General features: G+C 40.3%; 1 long non-coding RNA gene across 1 annotated transcript; it reads left to right on the top strand.

The window, feature by feature from the left end:
* The first annotated feature begins 20,527 nt into the window (after window positions 1-20,527).
* Window positions 20,528-21,075, top strand: LOC140836219 (uncharacterized). Its single transcript, XR_012119034.1, has 3 exons — window positions 20,528-20,610; window positions 20,724-20,775; window positions 20,908-21,075. It is a non-coding gene; the product is annotated as an uncharacterized lncRNA (long non-coding RNA).
* The last annotated feature ends 289 nt before the right edge of the window (window positions 21,076-21,364 follow it).

The raw sequence follows: 21,364 nt of genomic DNA, 5'->3' as shown, positions 1-21,364 counted from the left end.
ACACTGTAACTGATAAATTCCTCACACACGATCACTCACACATATACAAGAGAGTTGAAGTTCAAAGATTAGTTGAATGACTCTTGCACAAAGACGTAAAACTTGTGTATGTAATCTTTGCATATGAGACATTAAACAATATGATGATTCTGAGGTGCTACCTACAATCTTGAGTGCTAGGAGTTCAGTTTAGGCAGTAGGTAAGTCCTAGCTGAATGGATTTGTACCAAGTGTTGTATAATTCAAAGTCTTCTAGTGAATCCTTCCCAAATGGAAGAAGGGATGACGTAGGAGTGTTGAAATCTCTGAACATCCATAAAAAATTCGTGTCTATTTATTTATTGCATTTACTTATTATTTCCATAGTTTTAAATATGCATTGTTGAAGCATTTTATGTCTTCTTCAAATTCCAAAATATTGTATACCAAATGTTTGATAAAAGGCTTCAACTAAAATATTTTTCTCATTCAACTTGCATATATTTTAAATACTTTACAAAATATTTAATCAGTTTCTACGAATGATTATTTCGAGTATCTTCCGCTTGGTTTTTAACAAAACTCGATTTAATTCATCTATGTTCAATATTTCAAGAACCGAGTTATTGTAGCTCAATGATTATCCCCCTAGTCGATCCCAACAAGTGGTATCAGAGCGGGTTGTTCTTGAAATAACATTGAAACTGATTTTGATGTTTAAAATTCGAAATTTCAGATTTTTTTACACATATATATGCAAAACTGAATTTTCGTGCAACTTGTAGCGACCATGGAAAAATTACATATCTCCTTGCTCGAGTGTCCAAATGACAAACCGCTTTTTGCGTTGCAAACTAGACTTGTAGATGTTTACAGCGGTATAAAACTTGTAGCCTAATTATGCATGGGAAAATACAGTTTATTTGTTGAAAACAGAGCATATGTGCTGCAGCAGAAAATGAGCCATGGAGAAAATTGGTTAGTTATCCCTCCTCTTTTATAATTTTCCAATTTCAAAAATATAGGGGGAGAACTCATTATAATTTTAATGAGTAGATTATTTTTAAATATTGACGGGAGAAATTTTTTTTAAAAATGTTTTGAAAATATGACTTTTTGATTCACACAAAAAGAGGGAGAAATATGTTAGTTGAGTTGATTGTTTATCCAAGTTTTGTGATCATAAAAAAGGGGGAGATTGTTGGAACATTTCATGTTCGTAATCTTGATTTTGATGTTAACAAAACTTTTTATTGTGTTTCTAACATATTTACTCAAGTGCGAAGTTGCAAACACAAGAAGCAAGCTGAAACTGAATTCTGCACAAACTGAATTTCTGGCGAGCTTTGGTGTTTGGAAGATATCTCTCAGCTGGACAATCCAAATGACAATACGCCAATTGCACTAATCAGAAAACTCAATTTGGAACAAGTTGTATTTCTCGTCAGTTGGGCAAAATCGGATGTTATCATGGTCTAACTGGTCGCTCAATTACCAAACTGATCACACGAAAACAGCAATCAGTTGGGTTTGAGCAGCTGCGGCATTTTGGTCATATCTCTCAGCTTGGTAATCGAAATGAAGCGATTCAATATGCTTTGAAAAGATAAGACAAATATCTACAAATCATATTCAGAAGTCAAAGTCTGAATCGAAGCTTACAATGCTGATAAATGACGATGAAGCTACTGGTTCTGCACAAACTGAAATCAGCTAGGCTGATTTCAACACACAAGCTGAAACTGAACCAGCTGAACCAGCTGCTGACCAGCTGACCAACCAACTGAACTGAACCAGCTGCTGACCAACTGAACTGAACTGAACTAGCTGCTGAACAGTTGAAATGAACGACCAGTTGAGTTGTAATGCCCGGAATTTGCAACGTTATTAATCTGAAATGATTTGTTAGTTAATTGAGGCGATTATGAGAGGATTAATCGGGACATGGTTTGAATTGAACTTGTTGAAGGCTTTCTCTAAGTCTCTTAGGTTTGTCTTGAGCCTAGTGTTGTCATGCATCCTAGCTTCTAGTTCAGTTTTAAGTTGCTTATTCTCATTTCTAAGTGACTTAGCCTTATTGTACATACTAGCGTAAGCGGAGAGTAATTCATCGTAAGAGGGTACCTCGTCGTCATCCGAGTCGGTCAGATGATCTTCCTTCGCCATGAAGCATAGGGTAGACTCCTCTTCGTTGTCGCTGTCGCTCCACGTGGCTAGAAGGGCCTTCTTCTTGTCTTTGCCGGCCTTCTTCTTGGAGGGACACTCGTGTTAGAGTAGGTGCCCGTCGAGCCAAGTGTTGGCCGAGTGTTCACAATGAAACTCTATGAATAAGCAGTCTTTATTTTAATAATATTTGAAATTATTATTTTGGCAAATCTTTATCTGTATACCCATGCTAGCTGCATAGATAAAGCCCTTGAATATACAAATAGTAGAAAGAATATGAGATGCTCATATGATGAGTATCATGAAACTCATATTTGTAATACTGTATATTCTAAACGGTTCCTAGTCGATTCAGCCGCCACTAAGAAGGATATAGGCCGCTCGAGTTAGAGACTAGTATCTGCGATGTGAGTACCATGTTTCATTGGTAGGGGACATTGTGATGTCCGAACATGCAGATAGGTGCTCCTTGTAGAGTGCACTGAACAACCCTCCATAAAAGGACTTTCCAAGTGGTTCTCACTTATCGAGTGGAAAAGTCCTGGTTTATGGTTGTACAGAATTAGTCCTTATGACCCGGGACAACATTGAGACTCTATGTGCTAGAATTACACTTTGACTTGTTTACCGACTCTCATGGGGTCATCAGGTGGCAAGGTTGGGTGTTCTGTCGAAACACATAGGAGTCGATGCATTGTAGTCGGGGATTCACCGCTTACCTTCGGGTATGGATATCCTATGTGTAATCATGTGTATGTAGGTTGAAATCTCTGGCCAGAGTATGGTTGTAATTATGAAAGGTGTTTCATAGATTGCACCATCGATGCAACTACGACATGACACATAGTATCGATTCATTGACAACTCTCGATGAACCAATGGTTGTCGAATCGATCGGGATATATGAGTTGAAGGGACCGTACTGTACGCTAACCATAATTGAATGGTTCTTGCAGGCACTATCATGTGATACCTAGGGAATCACGTAAGCGATGCTGCTAGGCGTTTAACGTGATTGGTTGGGTACTATCAGACTTGAGTTCTGACGTTCTTACTATCAAGGAGTTGATAAGTAAGAATGGAGCAATTGGGGTACGCTCGAATAAGGACATGTTTAGTCCGAATCACATGGAGATGTGAACCCACGGCTAGTTGTATCAATGAACCATTGAGGGCCACACAAGTACTAGCTTTGTAAATCCCGATGAGAAGTAAAAATAGTTCAATGTGTTGAACGGCTTATAAAGGAGTTTATAAGCGTAAGGAAAATTAGAAGTATGACTTCTATAAAGGAGAAAATAGTTCAATGTGTTGAACGACTTATAAATGAGTTTATAAGTGCAAAGAAAAATAGAAGTATGACTTCTATGAGAGAAATGTAAATTTTGATTTATGGAAGTGTTCCTAAATTAAAATTTGGCCAAGAGAATAATGTATTTGAAAATTGTGATTTTCATAAACATTATAATGGACTAAATTAAATTAATTCAAGTGTTGAATTAATCAAACACTAGTGGGCCTTGTAGAGCCCAAATGATTAAATTAATTCAAGTGTTGGATTAATTAAATAATATTGAGTCTTGTAGAGCTCAATTAAAATAATTATTTAACTAGTGGGACTTGGGTAAATTCAAGTAATGTTTAATTAGTCTCAAATATGTTTGAGATAATTAAATTTAGTCCAAAGTTTTTAATTTGATTAAAAACTATATTGTATGCATGCATGGGAGGTGAAGGGTTGGAGATTACTTTTGAATAAAATAATGGCATGGCATGCTACTTTTCACTTTTGCTTTTTGCAACACCAAGACATGGAATTAAAAAATGATTCTCCCTTCCCCCCACAACACAATATGGCCGAAACATCATCTCCATTTTCTCTCCAAGTTTTTCTTCCATTTTGTGTTCTTGAATTGTTTAAGAACACACACTTCTCTTTGAAAAATCCTCACATTTTTCTAGTGCAAATTGTGAGGGGATCTACCTAGTTGGTGGTGGGCCTAATTTGAAGGAAAGATTCAAGAAGAAAGGAGGAGAGCTTGTAGATTCATCTTCCATTCAAGAGCTTTGTTGTTCAACAACAAAGTTGGAGCCACAATCAACTTTTTAAAGTTGATAGGTACATTTCTTTAACATCCTATGTATGGTTTTGATTTTGTAAATATTACACAAGATATATATGTGGTGGCCGAAAATATTTCCCTCAAAAATTCGATTTTTGTGATTCCGTTGCGCTTCCGGCCACCGTAACCGGTCCGCTTTCAAGTGGTATCAGAGCTAAGGTTACGGATTTTGTGTAATATTTACGTAATATTATGTTGAGATCGATTTCTAACCGCTTGAGAAATTTTTTGGTGCATGTATGGTGAAGGCCGAAATTTTTTGAAGAAAAACAAAAAAAAAAAATGTGTTTTTCGGGCAGCCCGAGGGGCTGCCCGAAAATTTCGGGCAGCATAGGGCAGCCTGAGGGGCTGCCCGAAATGTTCAGTTTTTAAAATAAAAAAAAAAATTTTTTGTTGTTGCCGGAATCCGGCGACGGAGCTCCGGCGACGGCGATGACGGCTAGGGATTTCCAAAAGTGTTTTGGACAATCTTAGTGTCATGGGCCTTGAGATGTTGGGCCATTGGATGGACAACATTATTTGTGAAATTTAAATGGGCCTAAGTATTTTTGGTGAAAAATGGGTTTTGGGCCCTTAAGTTTAAATTTACAATTGTTGCACATATTTTCTCATAAAATAAATAATTGAAGTAGGAATTCAATTATTTATAGTAAATGGTGATTTACAAGAAATTCGATTATAAATAAATTAATTTGAAAGTAGACAAAGGTGTTTGTATACTTTGTTAATTTAATTTATAATTGTGGCGGTTAGTGATTGGATCAAGATATATAATATTGGATCAATTAATTATGGTGATAATTAATTGATGGTGTATGATATGTGATATTATGCATGAAGGATGATCAAAAGCCCAAGCCCAATTTGCTAGGTGTATGCTAGGATATTTGTGTTGTATGATTGTAATAATTATCAATTTTTAAAGTGGGCTTGGTTTATGGCCCGTTCCCACCCCATGAGATGTATCCCTATGTGCCATGGATATTTATTTGTAAATATTAGAATAGGGGAAGATCAAGATTGGAAGATGGTGGCCTTGGTGATTATGAAGATCGAAGACATGTAATATTGGATGCTAATGTAATAGTATAGTTGCATTGCATCCCGTGCATTTACCCTAGGATTGGACCCAGGCCCGTGTTTGGCTCACACGGGCCATTAGTACTTGGGGCGATTGATCATCCTTGTACTGTTTTCTATTTATAATATATGCATGATATGTTATAAATAATGAGTATGTGCGTTATTATTATTATAATAACAAAGTTGCATGAATCCGGCAAACATACGATCAAACATGGCGAGCTTTTAAAATAAAATTAATGATGAGACCTTTCAAAATTAAAAACCCTCATTTTGAATAAGATTCAAAATTAATATCAAGCCCGAAAAAGGGAATTATAAATTTGTTTATAATTTCCTTGTCTTCCATCGACAATGGGTGCATGATGAACGCTACCCGTACTCGGGGCTCGGCTCATATTATTGGGGGAGCCTCGAGTGCCGGAAAGCTGTGACATCCATTGACATAGTGATGTGAACTACGTGGAACTCCCATGATTTCGGCTCATATTATTGAGGGAACTCATGGCGACCGTCCATTAAGGTTCAACATCGATGGGTAAGGCTTGACACGTGAAGATGAACGACGTCATATTATTGGGTCCTAATCAAACGTGAGACAAAAGTTTACGTAGAGGGTTGCATTGTGATGCAATTGGAAACTACCTTTTAGGAATTGTGATTGGCTGATATTATTCGGGATCACAATTCGCTAATTGGACCTTACGTACCTACTGAGGAAAGGAGTTTCCCGTTTTCACTAGAGGGTAGTGAAAGATGTCAAAACAGTGGGAGCAAATATTTATGAAGTATAAGTCCAAACTTCATATCTTACTAAATATTTAAAATAGTCATCAACATTTATCTGTTTTTACTTTTCAGTACAAATCGACAATGTCTTCGATGCGCAATTCGATATCTATAATACTCGACAAACACATATTAACTGGACCTAATTACTTCACTTGGCTAAGAAATTTGAAAATAGTCTTAAATTCGGAAAGGGTAACATATACACTAACTCAGTCGCCCCCTGTTGAGGCTCCGACTGACTGCAATCCTGAGGAATTGCAGGCTTACAAGGAATGGTGTGACCATGACTTGATAGCCAGGTGTTATATGCTGACTTCTATGAACGATGAGCTACAGAGGCTTTTTGAGGGTGCAAAGAGTGCTGCTGACATTCATTTGCATCTCAAAGAGCTCTTTGGAGAGCAAACGCGTCCTCTTAGGCATGCTACCGTCAAGGAGCTGATCACTTTGCGCATGCGAGAGGGGACCTCGATCCATGAGCATGGCCTAAAGGTGATCGGGCTCGTGGACAAGCTCGTTGGCATGGATCTGATCCTGCCTTCGGAGTTGACCACCGACATGTTGCTGTTATCGCTGCCTAGCTCATTTGATCCTTTTGTGGTGAACTTCAACATGAACAAGATGGAACCGACCCTTGAGGAGTTGGTGAACATGCTTGTTACGTTTGAATCCACCATCAAGAAAGAGAAGTTGGTTCTTTATGTGGGTTCTTCATCTGGTACGAAGATTGATCCACATGGGAAGGGAAAGAAGAGTTCTTTCCAACGTCCCGAGAAGAACGTGCCCTTGTTGAGGCAATCTCCGAACCCTGTTGAGGCAGCCAGACCAGTTAAGGCTGACAAGACTAATGATGTATGTCATCACTGCAAGAAGCCTGGACATTGGAGGCGTAATTGCAAAGAATATATTGCCCAGAAGTGTTCTGGAAACGGTATGTTCTAAATTTAAGTAAACATTTTAATTAACTCTACTTCTTGGGTATTAGATACCGGTTGTGACTCACATCTCTGTAATGGGTTACAGGTGATGGGAAGAAGTAGGAAGCTTAAGGAAGGTGTGACCTTCTTGAGGATGGGCAATGGAGCAAGAGTTGCTGCCAAGGCTATTAAGGATGTTTACTTATTGTTGAACAATGACTTTAAGTTAATTTTAAGAGATGTTTTGTTTGTACCTGTTTGGTGTAAAACATTGCTTCCATTTCTATTGTGATAAAAATGGATATTCTTGTTTATTTAGCAAAGGTGTTTGCAACATTTACAAGATTGAATGTTTAATTGGTACTTGAGAACTTGAAAACGATCTCTATAACTTAGAATTAAAAGATATTCCACTAAATGTCCATTCAAAGGCAGACACCATATGAGATATGGATGGGTAAGCCTCTCAAATATTCTTATCTTAGAATATGGGGAGCCCTGCTTATGTGAAGGAGGTAGTGGGAGATAAATTGGATTGTTGATCCATTTTATGTTACTTTGTGGGATATCCAAGGAATTAAGTTGGATATCATTTCTATCATCCCCAAGAAACAAAAGTGTTTGTTTCTAGGAATGCAACCTTTTTGGGAAAAGGATTTTCTATTGGATAGAAAAAGGGAGATGATAGAACTCGAAGAGGTTCGAGTAGAAACCCACAATTATGGAACCCACACCCGATGAGCCAAGAGAGGAGATACAAGCTCCTAGCAGATACGAGAAAGTCTCGAGACCACCTATGAGGTATGGTCAGCTTCTTGAAGAAGGCCATGATGAGCCTAACCATGGATGTGATCCAAGGACCTTCAAGGAAGCGTTATCTGATGCCGATTCATCCAAGTGGCTTGAAGCAATGGAATCTGAGATGAATTCCATGCATTCGAACCAAGTGTAGGATCTTGTGGATCCACCTGAGGGAACTGTTCCCATAGGGACTTGGGGCGGATGGGAAGGTATTGACTTTCAAGGCGCGATTGGTGGCAAAAGGATGTACTCAAAGACAAGGAGTTGACTTTGAAGAAACCTTTTCCCAGTCGTAATGTTCAAGTCCATAAGGATTTTGCTAGCCATAGCTGCATGGTATGACTATGAGATATGGCAGATGGATGTTAAGACAGTCTTTCTTAATGGGGATTTTAAGAAAGTGATTTACATGTCTCAACCTGAAGGGTTTATATCTATCGGAAGTGAGCATATCGTATGCAAACTTCAAAGATCTATTTATGATCTAAAGCAGGCATCAAGGAGTTGGAACCTTAGATTCGATAGTACAATCAAAGAGTTTGATTTACTAAGAATCATGAGGGACCCTGTGTGTATAAGAAGGTCAGTGGGAGTGTTGTGACATTCCTGGTGTTATATGTTGATGACATTCTACTCATTGGGAATGATGTAGGAATGTTGCAATCAACTGAGATATGGTTAGCGAGTAAGTTCTCGATGCAGGACTTGGGTGAAGCATCTTTTGTATTGGGATACATATCTATAGAGATAGATCGAAAAGATGGCTTGGTCTCACCCAGTCCACATACATGATACCATCGTGAAGCGGTTCTCGATGGATGCGTCCTTGAGAGGACATCTACCAATGTGTCATGGCGTGTCCCTATCCAAGTCTGTCTCCTGAGACTGATGCAGAGATAGTGACGATGACACGCATTCCGTATGCTTCGGCAATTGGTAACATCATGTATGGGATGATATCTACACGTCCTGACGTGGCGTTTTCACTATGTGTAGTGAAAAGATATCAATCGAACCCCGGTCTTCCACAACTAGAAAGCTGTGAAAGACATCCTCAAGTTGTTGAGAAGGACCAATAAGTTGTTCTTGGTCTATGGGGGTAGAGGACTGAAATTGGAAGGCTATACCGACTCTAGCTTCCAAAGCGATATCGATAACTCGAAGTCAACCTCTAGTTTTGTATTCATGCTCAACGGTGCTGCTGTCTCTTGGAAGAGTTCCAAGTAAGACAATAATACGGATTCCAGCACAGAGGCCGAATACATTGCTGCATCAGATGCAGCAAGAGAGGCTGTTTGGATAAGGAATTTCGTCCAAGAGTTGGACGTCATTCCTAATGGAATTGCTCCTATCCCGGTGTTGTGTGACAACACGGGAGCTATAGCTCAAGCAAAGGAGCCAAGGTCTCATCAGAAATCCAAACTAGTACTGAGAAAGTACCACATCCTCGGAGAGATTGTGGAAAGAAGAGTAGTGTCTATTGACAAAGTCGGCTCCGCAGATTATGTTGTTGATCCACTAGCTAAGCCTTTACCTGGACCATTATTCGACAAGCATCGCGAATCAATGGGTTTTAAGCATATGGGTAGTTGGCTCTAGTGCAAGTGGGAGATTGTTAGAGTAGGTGTCCGTCGAGCCAAGTGTTGGCCGAGTGTTCACAATGAAACTCTATGAATAAGCAGTCTTTATTTTAATAATATTTGAAATTATTATTTTGGCAAATCTTTATCTGTATACCCATGCTAGCTGCATAGATAAAGCCCTTGAATATACAAATAGTAGAAAGAATATGAGATGCTCATATGATGAGTATCATGAAACTCATATTTGTAATACTGTATATTCTAAACGGTTCCTAGTCGATTCAGCCGCCACTAAGAAGGATATAGGCCGCTCGAGTTAGAGACTAGTATCTGCGATGTGAGTACCATGTTTCATTGGTAGGGGACATTGTGATGTCCGAACATGCAGATAGGTGCTCCTTGTAGAGTGCACTGAACAACCCTCCATAAAAGGACTTTCCAAGTGGTTCTCACTTATCGAGTGGAAAAGTCCTGGTTTATGGTTGTACAGAATTAGTCCTTATGACCCGGGACAACATTGAGACTCTATGTGCTAGAATTACACTTTGACTTGTTTACCGACTCTCATGGGGTCATCAGGTGGCAAGGTTGGGTGTTCTGTCGAAACACATAGGAGTCGATGCATTGTAGTCGGGGATTCACCGCTTACCTTCGGGTATGGATATCCTATGTGTAATCATGTGTATGTAGGTTGAAATCTCTGGCCAGAGTATGGTTGTAATTATGAAAGGTGTTTCATAGATTGCACCATCGATGCAACTACGACATGACACATAGTATCGATTCATTGACAACTCTCGATGAACCAATGGTTGTCGAATCGATCGGGATATATGAGTTGAAGGGACCGTACTGTACGCTAACCATAATTGAATGGTTCTTGCAGGCACTATCATGTGATACCTAGGGAATCACGTAAGCGATGCTGCTAGGCGTTTAACGTGATTGGTTGGGTACTATCAGACTTGAGTTCTGACGTTCTTACTATCAAGGAGTTGATAAGTAAGAATGGAGCAATTGGGGTATGCTCGAATAAGGACATGTTTAGTCCGAATCACATGGAGATGTGAACCCACGGCTAGTTGTATCAATGAACCATTGAGGGCCACACAAGTACTAGCTTTGTAAATCCCGATGAGAAGTAAAAATAGTTCAATGTGTTGAACGGCTTATAAAGGAGTTTATAAGCGTAAGGAAAATTAGAAGTATGACTTCTATAAAGGAGAAAATAGTTCAATGTGTTGAACGACTTATAAATGAGTTTATAAGTGCAAAGAAAAATAGAAGTATGACTTCTATGAGAGAAATGTAAATTTTGATTTATGGAAGTGTTCCTAAATTAAAATTTGGCCAAGAGAATAATGTATTTGAAAATTGTGATTTTCATAAACATTATAATGGACTAAATTAAATTAATTCAAGTGTTGAATTAATCAAACACTAGTGGGCCTTGTAGAGCCCAAATGATTAAATTAATTCAAGTGTTGGATTAATTAAATAATATTGAGTCTTGTAGAGCTCAATTAAAATAATTATTTAACTAGTGGGACTTGGGTAAATTCAAGTAATGTTTAATTAGTCTCAAATATGTTTGAGATAATTAAATTTAGTCCAAAGTTTTTAATTTGATTAAAAACTATATTGTATGCATGCATGGGAGGTGAAGGGTTGGAGATTACTTTTGAATAAAATAATGGCATGGCATGCTACTTTTCACTTTTGCTTTTTGCAACACCAAGACATGGAATTAAAAAATGATTCTCCCTTCCCCCCACAACACAATATGGCCGAAACATCATCTCCATTTTCTCTCCAAGTTTTTCTTCCATTTTGTGTTCTTGAATTGTTTAAGAACACACACTTCTCTTTGAAAAATCCTCACATTTTTCTAGTGCAAATTGTGAGGGGATCTACTTAGTTGGTGGTGGGCCTAATTTGAAGGAAAGATTCAAGAAGAAAGGAGGAGAGCTTGTAGATTCATCTTCCATTCAAGAGCTTTGTTGTTCAACAACAAAGTTGGAGCCACAATCAACTTTTTAAAGTTGATAGGTACATTTCTTTAACATCCTATGTATGGTTTTGATTTTGTAAATATTACACAAGATATATATGTGGTGGCCGAAAATATTTCCCTCAAAAATTCGATTTTTGTGCTTCCGTTGCGCTTCCGGCCACCGTAACCGGTCCGCTTTCAACTCGTTTGCATAGTGACCCTTCTGTTGACAGTTGTAGCAGGTCACTTCCTTCTCAATCTTTTTGTCCTTCTTGTTGAAGTTGGAACTCCGCATGAATCTTTTGAACTTTCTAGTGAGGAGTGCCATTTCTTCATCGTCGCTATCTTCAAGTTGACTGGTCAAGGCGATCCCTTTCGCCTTTACTTTGTCGTCATCTTTCTTTGTCTCCTTTCGGGTAGATACTTCAAGTTCATGGGTCTTTAGGGTCCCATGAAGTTGATCAAGGTCGTAGGATGCCGCATCTCGCTTGTTGGATTCAATGATAGCCGTGCGCTTTGCATCCCATTCCGCCGGTAGTGCTCGAAGGGCTCTCCTCTAAACTTATTTAGTTGGGTAGTTCTCACCAAGTTGGGCAAGCTCATTGATGATTTGGGTGAGCCGCCGGAACATGGTGTCGATATCCTCCTTGGGTTCCATCTCAAAGGTCTCGTACTTGAGTTGGAGAAGATCTATCTTCGTTTCTTTGACTTGATTGGTTCCCTCGTGGCAAATCTCCAATTTGTCCCAAATCTCTTTGGCGGAGGTGCAAGCCGAGATTCGGCTGTATTCATTCATATCTAGGGAACAATGAAGAATATTCATAGCTTTAGCATTTTGAGAGATAAGTTTCATATCGTCCTTGGTGAGGTCATCCATTCCCTTAGGAATTTCCTTATCATCCACCGTTTTCATGGGGATATAGGGACCTTTCACCGTTATTTTCCAAAGGTCGTAATCGACGGATTGGATGTATAGAGATATTCTATTCTTCCAATATCCGTAATTAGTACCATTGAAAAGAGGGGGACGATTTGTGGATTGTCCTTGGGCATACTCGCTTGCTAGATTGGCCATTTTTAAAAGATTTTGAAAAACTTGGCTCTGATACCACTTGAAGAACCTAAAGGGGGGGGGGGGGGGGAGGGGGTGAATAGGTTCTTTAAGGCCCTTTAGCGTTTTTAAAACGAGTTTGCAAAAATTGCAAGTGGAAGACTTGAGGGACAATCACAAATAAATACGATAAATGAATGCGTAAAGTAAGTGCGTAAAATAAATGCGTAATTTAATTGCAATAAAGTAAATGCGTAAAGTAAAGAGGGATAGAGATGTTTATGGAAGTTCGACGAAGAATCGTCTACGTCTCCCCTTCTCGATGAGGATCGAGGTATCACTATAACGACTTGGCTTTAGGAGCTCCAAGCAAGCTTTTACAACCACGCCTCGATGCGTCTACTTGGCCTTGAGGGCTCCAAGGATAGCCACGAACTTTACAACCCACTCGAGAGTATTACTTTCACTCTTTTTCTACAACTCTTTTGATATTACAACTCTTTTAATCAACGCACACAAGAGATAGTAGAAAGCTTTGTAAGAGACAAGAGAGAATGGAGTGGGATGATTGAGAATGCATCCTCAAAGGCCTATTTATACTAGTCTTGGACGCCAAGGTTCGGATCTTCCGTTTGTGCTTCGGAACTTCCGATGTGATTGAAATCAATTTGCGTAATTCTGGCATGACTTCGGATCTTCCGTTCTTGACTTCGTAGGGTCCGAACATATGCTTCGGAGGGACCGATCAAACTTCGTTTCTTCCGAACAATTCTTTCAGACAGTGTATGAACAACTTCGGAAGGTCCGAACTCCAGTTCGTATCGTCCGAACATTCCCTGCGTTCCGGAGATTTGAAATCTTCAACACTTCGTAGCTTCCGATCATGTCCATCGTAGCGTCCGAAATCTACTCAATCAATCAGTCAGATCAAATTGTCTCCGGATTGAAGTGATTTGATTGCTTGTGTTCGGAACGTCCGATCCAGTCTTCGGAACGTCCGAACTCGCTCCTCGCATCTTCCGAACAGCTTCTATTTTGCTTCTGATTGGCACAATTTCGGAATGTCCGAACCAAATTTCGGATCTTCCGAACGTAACCTTGTTCTTAATTTCCTGCATGCCTCAATATAAAACATTAGTACATTTTTAAGCCAAGTTTTGGTATCATCAAAACAAAAACTTTGGGATATGTTACAGCATTAAAAACATTAATCTCATCCTCGAGATTTGTATGCGTTTAAGGCGTAACACACCGTACCGATTAGCTCCAGCTGAGATGTTAGAGCTCAAGCAGCAGATTCAGGAGCTCCTCGACAAAGGATTTATCCGCCCTAGTTTCTCACCATGGGGCGCACCAGTGCTCTTTGTAAAGAAGAAGGATGGGAGCTTGAGACTGTGCATCGATTACCGAGAGCTGAACAAAGTAACGATCAAGAATAAGTACCCACTTCCTAGAATCGAAGACTTGTTTGATCAATTGCAGGGAGCTACAGTTTTCTCTAAGATAGATCTTCGATCAGGGTATCACCAGCTGAAGGTTAAGGATGCAGATATTCACAAGACGGCCTTCAGGACCAGGTATGGGCATTTCGAGTTCTTAGTAATGCCATTCGGTCTGACGAATGCTCCAGCAATTTTCATGGACCTCATGAATCGAGTATTTCAGTCCTACCTTGATCAGTTCATCATAGTGTTTATTGACGACATTCTCATATACTCGAAGAGCCATGAGGAGCATAACCAGCATTTGAGGACAGTTTTACAGACCTTACAGAGCCGTAAGTTGTTTGCAAAGTTTAGTAAGTGTGAATTTTGGCTGCAGAAAGTTGCATTTTTGGGGCATATAGTATCTAGCAGTAGCATTGAGGTGGATCCAGCGAAGGTAGCAGCCGTAAAGGATTGGGTTGAGCCAAAGAACGCATCAGAAATCCGCAGCTTTTTGGGTTTAGCCGGTTACTACCGTAAGTTCATTAAGGGATTTTCGTCCATAGCAGTGCCGCTCACTTCACTAACCAAGAAAAATGCGAAGTTTGTGTAGAGTGAGGAATGTCAGAAGAGCTTCGACACCTTGAAGCAAGCTCTTATTTCAGCGCCAGTGCTAGCCACGCCGTCAGGGTAAGGCGAGTTTGTGCTTTATACCGATGCATCTAAGCTCGGATTAGGCGCAGTGTTGATGCAGCAAGGTCGAGTCATAGCTTATGCCTTCAGACAGTTGAAGGTGCACGAGAAGAACTACCCGACGCACAATCTTGAGTTAGCCGCCGTCGTCTTCGCACTAAAAATTTGGAGACACTACCTATACGGCGAGAAATGTCAAATTTTCACCGACCACAAGAGTCTCAAATATTTATTCACGCAGAAAGAGTTGAACATGAGACAGAGACGGTGGTTAGAACTTGTGAAAGATTACGACTGCGAAATTAGCTACCATCCGGGAAAGGCTAATGTTGTCGCGGACGCATTGAGCAAGAAAGTGGCAGTTGTAGCTCAGTTGTCGGTGCAGAAACCGCTTCAATCTGAGATTCAGAAGTTTGGCCTAGAGATTTATCGTGAGGGCAGAGCTCCTAAGCTGTCTAATCTGACAGTCAGATCTGATATGCTAGACCGTATCCGGGCAGGACAGTCTTCAGACGAGCAGCTACAGAAATGGAGATTGAGAGATGAGGCCAAAGGCAGTGTTCTTTATACAGTGTCAGATGGGATAGTGAGGTACAGAGGTAGAATGTGGGTGCCTAGTGGTGACTCGATTAGACAAGATATTTTGACAGAGGCACACGCATCTCCGTATTCTATCCATCCAGGATGTACCAAGATGTATAAGGATATCCAGCTTTTGTATTGGTGGCCAGGGATGAAGCGAGACATCCGCAGGTTCGTGTCTGAATGTCTCACTTGCCAGCAAGTAAAAGCTGAACATCAGAGGCCAGCAGGATTGGTTAAGCCACTTCCCATTCCCGAGTAGAAGTGGGAGAACATTACTATGGATTTTGTGGTTGGATTACCGAGATCAGTCAGAGGATCGAACTCCATTTGGGTTATAGTAGACAGACTCACTAAGTCAGCGTATTTTCTGCCAGCGAAAACGACTTTCTCCATGATGCAGTATCCGGAGCTTTATATCCGGGAGATAGTCCGGTTGCATGGTTTCCCAGTCTCTATTGTGTCCGACAGGGACCCGAGGTTTACATCGTCCTTCTGGAAGAGCTTACATGCAGCTATGGGGACGAAGTTGCTTTTTAGTACAGCTTTTCACCCGCAGACAGATGGCCAGTTTGAGCGAGTGATACAGATTTTAGAAGACTTGCTAAGAGCTTGCATGATTGATTTTCAGGGAACATGGGAGTCTAGACTACCTCTAGTGGAGTTCACAAACAACAACAGCTTCTAAGCATCTATTGGTATGGCTCCCTATGAGGCGTTGTACGGGAGAAAGTGCAGATCACCAGTTCATTGGGATGAAGTTGGTGAGAGGACAGAACTTGGTCCAGAGATAGTGCAACAGACTGCAGACGTGGTGGTCAAGATTCGTGAGAGAATGAAGACTGTCCAAAGCCGTCAAAAGAGCTATGCCGATAAAAGGAGAAGAGATCTCGAGTTTGCCGTAGGAGATCACGTTTTTATCAAGATAGCACCTATGAAGGGTGTCATGAGATTTGGAAAGAGAGGCAAACTGAGTCCGAGGTTCATTGGGACGTTCGAGATTTTGGACAAAGTTGGGACACTAGCCTATCGTGTTGCCCTTCTGCCGAATCTGGCCGGTGAGGAGAAACCAGTCCAAATCCTAGACAGGCAAGAGCGTAGGCTTCGGAACAAAGTGACTAAGCTAGTCAAAGTTCGGTGGCTAAACCAATCAGTGGAAGAGGCCACATGGGAGTCAGAGACAGATATGATACTTCGCTACCCGGAGTTGTTCGGTAAGACTTAATTTCGAGGACGAAATTATTATAAGTAGGGGAGGAACTGTAGTGCCCAAATTCAGTACACGTATAACTCATGCATTTATTTAATTCGTTAAATCATTTATTTAAGTGAGCTTAGCCATGCATAGTTTATTTAAATTCATTATTTTAAATTATTCATGTTTATGTGATGCACGTTAAAATATTTTTTTCGAGTTTCATGTTTCAGACGTTCATTCGAGGCGGGATTGAGGAAAAGACCCGGCGACGATTTTTGACAATTTTAAAGTCGGTATTTTATTTTAAGTTAGGGGTGGGGTATTTTTAACTAATTATTATGTGGTTAGCATTTTAAAGCCTAATTTAATTATTAGGTGGAATTTTAGAATTGAAAACTTTTAAAGTCTAGATCATGTACCATTTAAAATTTTATTAGAGGTTGTGTTATGGTTAAGGGAGAGTTAGTATTTTTAAATTAGTGATAATTATTAATTAAGCTAAATTATCTCCCAATTAAACACCTAAACACACGCACACACCCATTAACACACGCACACACTCACGATAACACACACTCACTTTCAATTTCAGTTTTATTATTTTTTAAAAAGAGCAAAGCTAGGGTTCTTGTGAAGATAGCAGCCGCCCCCTCCCTTTAAATTCCAGCAAGATTTTGTTGCATTTTATTCAAAGAAAACGGTGCCACGCTCGTCCCGGATCAAGCCTCGCTCCATCTCCGCTTCGGTGTCGTCGTTACAGGTATTTTTAAATATCAAAAGGCACGTATATTCTGTTCTTTCTGCATCGATCTTGTCATAGTATGCGTTGTGCATTTTTATGCGTGAAAATCCATGTGTGACATTCGTCGTTTCAGCGGAAAATAGTGTGAATGCGTTTGAAATACTTTTTTATTTCTGAAATCTCGTAACTCACTGTTCTGTTGAAAACTGCGATTTTTCTGTCGGGAGTTTGAGAAAACTTTCAACTAAAAAATTGTAGAACTTTTTGATGCCTTCTATTTGATATAAAATTCGAGATTTTTGGATGAAAATTGAGTGAGTTATGATGTTTTTCGTGGGACTGCTCAAACTGCGTTTTCAGAAAGTTATTATATTGATGTATTCTTGAAGTTTCAGTGTTGCAGGCTTCAGTTGGAGATCGACGGGTGATCGTTGCTGCGTCTAGGTATGATTAGTATGATGTTGGGATGTTATTTGATACGTCGTATAGCGTCGATAGGCACTCGAATGCGTTAGGAGTCGTAGGAAACGAATTGGTGTCATTTGCTATGCTTTGAATTGTATGTGTTGTAAGGTGAACTCATTGCTTTGGGTGTTTGTACGAATTTAGTTGATGTTATGGCATGCTAAGGTGAGTCTCGGGGTGTCGTTTCATAGTCCGTGCAACCGAGTCTAGAAAGTTGAGCGAAGCATGTACATAATTTTCGTAAGTTCGCGATTACAGTGGGTACACGGACCCGCACACGGACCCAGTCACGGGGTCCGTGCCTTTGTTTTCTTCTCGGCGTCTTTTTCCAGTATCTACACGGACCCCTACACGGATGAGGGCACGGGGTCCGTGCCTTTGGGTTTCATTTAGTGTATATTTCCAGTATCTACACGGACCCTCACCCGGACCCTGACACGGGGTCCGTGCCTTTGCTTTCCTTTGGTGTCTATTTCCAGAGCCTACACGGACCCCTACACGGATGTAGGTACGGGGTTCGTGTCCTTCTTTTTTGGGAAAAATAATTTAGTATGCTTTGAGGTTAGACGTCATGGTTTAGTGCAAGGATTATCAAGGTCGCGTCATGGGAAATTTTAGAATGTCCTAAGTAATGATTGAACTCGAGAGTTAGTATGATTTCTACGTTAAGTTATGCAAGTTAAGTATGTAATTTCATGTTAGTATGTGCAGCAACGGCCCCAGTCGAAGTCCAACGAACCCCTCAACGCCAAGTAAGTATGTATGACGTGCAAAGAAAATATTTTAAGTTTTTGAGGTATGCTAATTGTCTTGTGACCAAATTATGAATGGGTTTGGAAGTCGGTGAACGTGGCCGAGGACCTCTCCGCCCCGTTAAATTATGAACGGGTTAGATCGTGGTTGGAAAGCGTTAAATTATGAACGGGGACCAACCAGCCCGTTAAATTATGAACGGGGATCTCATGTATGCGGCAGTGGATACGTCCCTGTCAGCCCAGTACTGTGGTGTGTCTGATCAGGCGTTTATTATGTATGGGTCACTTGCTTTGAAACATCCTCTACGAAAAATGATGAAGTCATGTATGTTTTAGTATGCTCAAGTATGCAGTTACGAATATGAAAGTTTCACGTTATGGCACGTCTATATATGTATGCAAGTTCAAGTTTATTATGCAAGCTCAAGTTTCAAGTTATGTACGTTCTATTTTTAAGATGCATGCGATTTTTATTACGTAGTACTCGTTATCCCAGTTTATACGTGTTGAGTCTTTAGACTCACTAGACTTGATCGATGCAGGTGACTATGTTGATGAGGAGACGGGAGGTGGCGACCAAGGGGCAGGCTTGGACTGAGCGGGAGGCTAGACCCGAGGACCGCATACGCTATTTTAAGTTTTTAAGAAAATAAATTTATACTCTGATTTTATGATTGGGTTGTGAGACTTTTCGAGATAGCTTCTCTTTTAGCAAATTTTTAATTGTGATGGTTGATTTTAAAGATATTTTATGAATGATGAGTGACGACCGTGTGGATGTTTTTATTTAAAGAAAATTTTTAATTTTTCCGCAAATGTTAAGCATGAAAAGTACGGTTCGTTACAGACCGTCCATTAAGGTTCAACATCGATGGGTAAGGCTTGACACGTGAAGATGAACGACGTCATATTATTGGGTCCTAATCAAACGTGAGACAAAAGTTTACATAGAAGGTTGCATTGTGATGCAATTGGAAACTACCTTATAGGAATTGTGATTGGCTGATATTATTTGGGATCATAATTCGCTAATTGGACCTTACGTACCTACTGAGGAAAGAAGTTTCTCGTTTTCACTAGAGGATAGTGAAAGATGTCAAAACATTGGGAGCAAATATTTATGAAGTAAAAGTCCAAACTTCATATCTTACTAAATATTTTAAAATAGTCATCAACATTTATCTGTTTTTACTTTAAAGTACAAATTGACAATGTCTTCGATTCGCAATCCGATATCCGTAATACTCGACAAACACATATTAACTGGACCTAATTACCTCACTTGGCTAAAAAACCTAAAAATTGTCTTGAATTCGGAAAGGGTAGTATATACACTGACTGAGTCGCCCCCTGTTGAGGCTCTGACTGACTGCACTCCTGAGGAATTGCAGGCTTACAAGGAATGATGTGACCATGACTTGATAGCCAGGTGTTATATGCTGACTTCTATGAATGATGAGCTGCAGAGGCGTTTTGAGGATGCAAAGAGTGCTGCTGACATTCATTTGCATCTCAAGGAGCTCTTTGGTGAGCAAACACGGCCTCTTAGGCATGCTACCGTCAAGGAGCTGATCACTATGCGCATGCGAGATGGGGCCTCGGTCCATGAGCATGGCCTGAAGATGATTGGGCTCGTGGACAAGCTCGTTGGCATGGATCTGATCTTGCCTTCGGAGTTGACCACCGACGTGTTGCTGTTATCATTGCCTAGCTCATTTGATCCTTTTGTGGTGAACTTCAACATGAACAAGATGGAGCCGACCCTTGAGGAGTTGGTGAATATGCTTGTTACATTTGAATCAACCATCAAGAAAGAGAAGTTGGTTCTTTATGTGGGTTCTTCATCTGGTACGAAGATTGATCCACATGGGAAGGGAAAGAAGCGTTCTTTCCAACGTCCCAAGAAGAACGTGCCCTTGTTGAGGCAATCTCCGAATCCCGTTGTGGCAGCCACACCAGTTAAGGCTGACAAGACTAGTGATGTTTGTCATCACTGCAAGAAGCCTGGACATTGGAGGCGAAATTGCAAGGAATATCTGGTCCAGAAGAGTTCTGGAAACGGTATGTTCTATATCGAAGTAAACATTTCAATTAACTCTACTTCTTGGGTATTGGATACCGGTTGTGGCTTATATCTCTGTAATGAGTTACAGGTGATGGGAAGAAGTAGGAAGTTTAAGTAATGGAAGAGGAAAACTTTTCCTTTTAGCAAAGGTTGCAGCTTTTATAGGCTGAATATAATCAATGGCCAGAGGCAAATAATGTGAGTTTTTCTTGGTTGCTCTTCGCTATGGCTTCATGTTAAATGAATCCATTTATACACGACATAGGTTGATATTTCTTGCACATATACTGAAGGTGTCTTTTGTACAACAGTTATGGAAGAGACTGTGTTGAACCCGCAATTAAGCCTGGGGAGACAGCTTTGGTATATATTTTCTTTTCCTCCTACTCCTTGTCAATCCAGTATCTGGGACTGCTTACCAGTTACTCTTGTTATGTGCTGTTTTAGATTACAAAACTCGATATTTACAAGGCCTGTGTGTGTATTTTGATTCAGGTTGCTATCATAGGAGTGACATGGCTGCTGCAGAAATTTCCAACTTTGGCTGATAAGTTATGAGGGAAGCAGCATGTCGGACCAAACTCCACCCGGAGTGAGTTCAACAACATGTATATATGGGGACTGCATATTGGATTTTATACAAAAAGTCCTAAGAAAAGACAGTCGTGTGGCCTGGTCCGACTTCTATCATCTCCTGCTCCTCCTCTACTACAAAATGCACTTCCCCTTTCTCCACCACTCTTCCTCCCATTTCATTCACCCTTACTTTCTTCCTTCCCTCTTGGTTTTGCTCTGATCAGCCCGGACTACTTCCACATAGCATTTCCGAGAAGATGGCTGATCTCCCCAGACTTCTCCTACACGGTCTCCCACAAGAAACTTTATCTTTTGGTGGTAGGTAGATGCCACAGCCCTCAGCTCATTCATAGCCGGCCTCCTCAGAATGATATTA

Source organism: Primulina eburnea, chromosome 7 (genome assembly GCF_022965805.1).
Source record: "Primulina eburnea isolate SZY01 chromosome 7, ASM2296580v1, whole genome shotgun sequence".
NCBI classification, from domain to species: domain Eukaryota; kingdom Viridiplantae; phylum Streptophyta; class Magnoliopsida; order Lamiales; family Gesneriaceae; genus Primulina; species Primulina eburnea.
Note: the sequence above shows the minus strand (reverse complement) of the source record. Positions and strands in the feature narration are given on the sequence as shown.